The sequence below is a fragment of the Notamacropus eugenii genome, chromosome 2, assembly GCF_028372415.1.
Source record: "Notamacropus eugenii isolate mMacEug1 chromosome 2, mMacEug1.pri_v2, whole genome shotgun sequence".
Taxonomy (NCBI): domain Eukaryota; kingdom Metazoa; phylum Chordata; class Mammalia; order Diprotodontia; family Macropodidae; genus Notamacropus; species Notamacropus eugenii.
The window spans coordinates 20,532,054-20,538,053 of record NC_092873.1 but is presented as its reverse complement, the minus strand read 5'-3'; the positions used below and the strand labels follow the sequence as shown (position 1 = coordinate 20,538,053).

General features: G+C 57.9%; 1 protein-coding gene across 4 annotated transcripts in view; it reads left to right on the top strand.

Annotated features, from left to right (window-relative positions):
* Window positions 1-1,726: 1,726 nt before the first annotated feature.
* KMT5B (lysine methyltransferase 5B) overlaps window positions 1,727-6,000 on the top strand; it is a 56,941-nt gene continuing 52,667 nt past the window's right edge. The window contains exon 1 of one of the 4 annotated variants that reach the window (XM_072639364.1): window positions 1,727-1,984. The gene's annotated coding sequence lies outside the window, so the exon portion shown is untranslated. Of the gene's footprint in view, window positions 1,985-2,415; window positions 2,540-6,000 lie in introns of those variants that run through there. The other 3 variants (XM_072639363.1, XM_072639361.1, XM_072639362.1) reach the window with 3 other exon arrangements.

Here is a 6,000-nt window from a genome sequence, read left to right as displayed (position 1 = left end):
CAGGCCTCTTTGCTGCCTTGTCCTGCTCCCCACCTCGGGGTAGGGTTGGGGGGGAAGTGTTCTGGGGTCTGTGCTGGGTCTTCTCCTACACCTGCTCTGGGGAACCTCAGCTGCCCCTGGCGGTCATTATAGTGTCCACTGAGATGATTCCCAGGGCTGGACAGTGAGCTCGTCTCCTGAGCTCCAGCCCCCATCACCTCTGGCTTCTCAGACTTTGGCAGATGGAAGCAGACATGCCAAGAAGGCTTCCAACACCCCGTTTCTCCCCAGGTCCTCCCTTCTCCCGATTCATTGGTTCGGTGAAGTGTCTCCCTTCTTCTGGGCACTTGCTCAGTGGCCCCCTTCGGAGCCTTCCCCATCCCCAGCCAGCTGTCCTCCACCTCCCACACCCATCCTCACCTGCTCCCTCCAGCTCAGGCCCCGCCCCCATCACTGCACCACCCCAGGGGCTTCCTAGTCCGCTTTCCGGGCCGAGTCCTGGCAGCGGCCACACTGACCTCCCCAAAGCGATGACCACACCAGTGACCGGCTCAGGGAGCCCCCGCGGCCCCCTCTCGCCTCTGGGCACCTACAGCTCTTCCCAATCTGACTCCAGTCCAGCTTTCTAGCTGTTTTCCCGGGACTCCCGCTGATCCACTGGTCCTCATCCTGGACGCTCTGTCTTGCACTGCCGCACCTTTGCACAGGCTGTGCCTCGTGCCTGGGAGGCCCTTTCTCACCTGCTCTTTGTGGGTTCCCTTGCTTCCCTCGAGTTCCCCGGGACTTTTCCGGATCTCTAGAGTCGGAGCCCCCTTCCCCCTTTCCCCAATGACTCTTTTCTGCCTAAGTATTGGTATTTTGTTGTCGTCTGTGCCTTTGTGTTAGCCCTGAATGACACCCCCCCCCCCCCCCGCTGAATCCGTTCAAAGCCCCCTCCCCTTTCAGGGCTGGGCCCCATCCCGCTCCGAGGGGGGACGCCACGCCCCGAAGCTCCCGGGCTGCACCCCCACGTTTTAGGGGGTGGGCGTAGACTCCACGGTCGTTCTGGGAGGGGCCGGAGCCGCGACCTGCGCAGCCCAGGAACTCCGTGCTGGGCGCAGTCCCTCCCACAGGGCGAGTGGGCACCCTTTAACTTGAGGGGCTGAGCGAATAAACACCGACTGGGCACCTACTGCGTGCCAGGCTCCGCCCTCGAGGAGCTGCGGGCTGACAGGGGGCACGGGCTACGGACCGACCCCCCGGGGCGGACGCGGAGAGGGAGCCCGGCCCCGAGGTCCTCGGGTTCGACGCCTCGTTTGACCACATTTTCTCTGGGCGTCCCAACCCTCCTCTCCTGGGGACTGTCGGCGACAGATCTCCCGACATCCGAGGCGCGAGGGGGCGCTGTGGGGCTCCCTACCACGCGACGCCAGGGGGCGCTGTGAGGGCTCCTTACCCCGGGACACCAGGGGGCGTCGCGGGGCCTCACCACCCCGGGGCTTAAGGGGCGCTGTGGCTCCCACCTCCCCGTACCGCCAAGTGTCAGGGCAGCGTAGGCCTCAACGCCAGGGGGCGCTACGGCGCCGTTCTCCCGACCGGCGCGCGCTCCCTGGAGGGGGGGGGGGGCACCCTGCGGGGGGGCGGTGCCACGGATCCTCCGCCCGCCATTTAAAGGGCAGCCGTCAGGGCGGAGGGATCCCTCGTTTCCGCACCCCCCCACCCTCCCGTGAGTGGAGAACTTCCCCGGGATCCCTCCGCCGCGAGGTCGGCGTGCGGGGACAGCGGGGGCCGGCGCTCGTTTTTTAAAACATAACTTTTCTCCTTCCGCCGCGGGCGCCGGGCCGGGTTCCGGGACTCCTTTCCGTGCCCCTCCGCCGCCGCCGCCGCCGCCGCCCCGGGTGGGTCCGGGCCGGGGCTATGAGGTGAGCGGCCGCACACGGCGAGGCGAGGCGAGGCGCCAGCCCCGGGACGCGGAGCGCCGCCCGGCCCATGCCTCTCCGGCCCTGCGGCCGCTCCGGAGGCGGAGGTGAGCGCGGAGGCCCGGGCCCGAGGGCCGAGGCCGGGCCGGGGGCCGAACGACGGCCGCGGCCCCGAGGGTGGGGGGTGGTGAGGGGAGGGGGGGCGACGCGCGCGCGACGTCGAGGTCCCGGGAGCGCGCGCGCCGGACCTCACGGCCTGGCCCGGGGGCGCGCGCGCCAACCCCCACGTCCGGGACCGAGGAGGTGTGTGCCGGGAGCGCGCACGCGCGGGGGAGGGCGGACCGCCGGGAGCGCGCGGAGCTGGAGGGAGGGCGCCGGGAGCGCGCGGGGCGGGTTAAGGGAGGGGGCGGGAGCCGGGCCCGCAGCTGGGACTCTTTTCTCTGCCGGCGGCGGCGGAGGGAGCGGGCGGTGGTGCGGCAACGCCGCCGCCATCTTGGATTTTACTCTCCATTTTTTCTCTGGAATTATTTTTTGGTGATTAATTTTCTTTGGGGGCGGAAAGGGCTGCGGGCAGCGCGTGCCCCGCTCGGAGCCGCGGGGCAGCCGGGCCTCCGACCCCGGCCCCGTCCTCCTCCCGAGGGGGAGCGGGCGGCGCTCGGGCGGTGAGTAACGCCGGAAAGGGAGCCGGGCTGGGAGCCGGGGTGGGGGGGAGACAGCGGGGGGCAAACATCTGGGCCCCATGGCAGAGGGGGGAGCACATTTGGGTGGGTGGGCAACATCTGGGTGGGAGGGCGGCGTGCGCCACACGGGGGACGGGGGAGCTAGAGGCTGGGCGCCCCCGCACTCTCCGACCGGCCAGCGGGGGGAGCCGGGGCCAGGGGAGGCCGAGCCGGGCCGTGTCGTGGGGGCCGGCCGCCGGAAGGGAGCGGTGGGAGCCGGAGCGCGGGGCTTGCGGGGGAGGTGCCCGCGCCGGGTCTCCCTGGATTGGGGGGCCGGGCCCTCCTCTGCTCCAATGGGCAGCGCCGGGCGGCCTCGCCCAATCGGCGGCCGTCGTTATGCCCAAGCCCCACCCCCTGGTCGGTTTCCGTGGCCGCCGCCCCCTTGGCTTAGCCGGCCGCTCCGGGCTCTGCGCCTGCGCGAGGCCTCCACCTGCCTTCTCCTTCCCCTCCTCTCCGTGGCCTTCCTGGTCCTGGGAAGCCGGGGGAGGGGGAGAGGGCGGAGGGCTCCGGAGAGGCAGCCCGGGCCAAGGCCTGTGGGTTCAAGTCCTAGCTCACCCACTGGGCGAGCCCCTCCGTACGGAAGGGGTTGGGGAGGGCTAGACCCCACCTCCGAAGGGCCTTGCAGTTCTAAGCCCGGGCTCCTTTGTTTGGAAACAAAGTGCAGTTCCACGCCCCGCGTCCCCAGAACCCCGGGCGGGGGGAGAGGGAGTCGCCGAGGGCAGTTCCCCCCCAGAAGGGCCCCGTTCGGGGCAGGCCGGTCCGGCCCAGGACAGCTGGCCTGCCCAGGCTTTCCTGAAGACCAGCTTTGGTCCTTTCTGTCAGTTGGCTGCGTCCGGTTGACAGCCGGCTCACCGCTTTATGTTCTCGCTCTAAATCTACCTGACCGGGCTTTCTAGATCTGTGGGTGGAGTGACAGGCGGAATATTGAGAGCGAAACAGGTTGGGGCTTTTTTTTTTTTTAAAGATCTTTTACTGATAAAGATCAGCCACACGTGGAGGTTAAGTGATTTAGGGTGAGCAGAGTGAACTTAAAACAGCACCTGCCTCTTAGGTTGATCTGGCACAGGGCCAGGCTGCCTCTGGATGGAGCACTTTGGAAAGATACTTGGGATTTTTTTTCAAGAGGCATCGTAATATTCACGCTCATCTCCCCTGGGTTTCCCAGCTGTCACTAGTCTTTTTGTTTGTTTTTTAACAAGAGACCATATTGTAACTAAGTGGCCTTGGACTGTGTTATCATTTTGCACAACCTTCAGAGGTAGCATTTATTTTCACCTTGTTCTGAGAACGCACAGTTAGTGTAATTATGTTATTTTTTCCTATTAGTAGCTACACTATTACCATTCTAAGAAAATAGTGAGAGAATTTCACATTTAATTGTTAAAATAAAATACTGAGATTCCTCCATGAGACAGTTTTCCTTAATCTTTAAGGGGAGTTTCTTTGGGTGTGTGTTGAGAAATTCCTGTTAAATTTTTTTTTTAAGAAGAATACAAAAATGCTTAACCTTTGCCAGCCTTGGAGAAAGAAGTGACCACTATCACAGTCATAAGTTGATGGTAAAGCCAAGAACTGAGTAACACACGTCCATAATTTACCAAACCCTGACTGAGGTTTGTGGCCACTTTGATTTTACTTCCATTAAAGTAAATGTGTGATAAGGAGTTTATATTTTAAAAATCATATCAATAGGGAATCATAGTTCATAAAAGAATGTTACAGAATTTATCCCCAGTTGCTCCTGTTTTTCAGGAAGAAAAAAATAAACAGCCCTGGCCAAATCTTTACTTGCTACCCACCCATACACTTACTCATCTAATCCACCTAGCCACTATTCTTTTCAAACCCAATTTGAGTTTTCACCACCTACTTACCTATTTGTGCTCAATCATCCTCTTTCATCCAGCAAACTGGCTGTGCCCTAAACTTTGTCCACCTACAGCCTGTAAGTGGGTAACTCCGTTTGTTGGGGGAGATCTGTGTGCAGTCTGCCTTTGCAAGCTTGTAGTAGGAGGTGGGTAGAGGGGGACATTGTAGGGAGGTGGGTGGAAGGGGCTGATGTGTCCAGGGAAAGTGGGAGTTCTGAATTTGTGTTGGAGTGCCTGGATATAGTTCTCCAAGTGTACAAGCTGTGGAAAGACAGAGCTAGAACTGGGTTTGATTCCAGGTAAAACTTAGAAACAATTTGAGCTAAAGGAGTAAGGGCTTTCCTCAGCTGGTACCATCCCCTCACCAGAGGACTTGAAGCAAAGCATGGCCATTGTAAGATATTGTCAGTGTTCAGATCTTGGTTGGATAAAATGTTCTCTTAGATTCCGGGATGGGGAAAGGGGGGCAGCAATGACTCTGGGGCCCCTGAGGGACCTTGGATCTATTTGATTATCTTTGTAGTTGTGCAAACCTGTATGGGGTTTTTTTGAATATGTTTCTGTGACCAGAAAGAGCTTGTCTTGGGGAGGGGAGAAGGACTTTCCCTCCGTGCCACCCACATGTCCTGCTTCCACCTGCCCTTTGGATGTGTTGCCTCCTGCTTTATCCTGGGTTACTCAATTTACTGATTAGCTCTGTTTTATGCATCTGGTGGCTGGCTGTCTTGAGGAGTCTTGCAGAATGAACATTATTTTTATAGAAAGAATGAGGGTTGCATTTTGTTAGCCGACTTAGCCAGAGAGATACTTGTGCCTTTAGAGTTTGTAAAGCTCCTTTTTCCCTGTATCTGATGAATTAGGTGGAATAAGAATGATGTCCATTTTAAAGATGAAGAGACTGAGGCAGAGAGGTTTAATAAACAGTTGCCCAAAGTGGCAGCAGCTGATTAGTGGAGGACTCTGAATAGTAATCCAGTTTCTGCTTCTCCTCTAACTTTGCATTCATGGAGTTTTGTCTGAACCAATGGAAACTGGCATGTCCCCAGCATTTGTCTTCATGTAAAAATGATTTTAATTAGTTCTGAAAGCAGCCTCCTCCCATCTAATTAAAAAAAATAACCAAATTTGAGATCTGGAAGTATTTGGGAAATGCTGGAAGCTGGTGTTTGGGAAATTAATTTTGACCAACTTTAAAACCTGTACTTTCTGTTAAGAAATGTGACAGTTTAACAAAAAGAATTATTGCATATGATCTAGTGACTTTTGTCCTGTTAAATTTAATGACTGCAACTCAGGGAGGATCCAGGGGTTATTTTTTTTAAGATGGGCATCTTGTTGGGGGAGAAATTTGATGTCTTTCTTTGAAAAAAAATCACTATTGTCTACATAGAAACCAGACATTCTGATAGGGATTGAATTGTCAAGTGCATTGATTGCCTCATCCAGCCCTCACCTTCCTGGTGTCTCCTACAGAGCATTAAACCCCTTTGACCTCCTGAGCCCACACCTGTCTTAGAGCCCGTTCCTTCCCTTTCT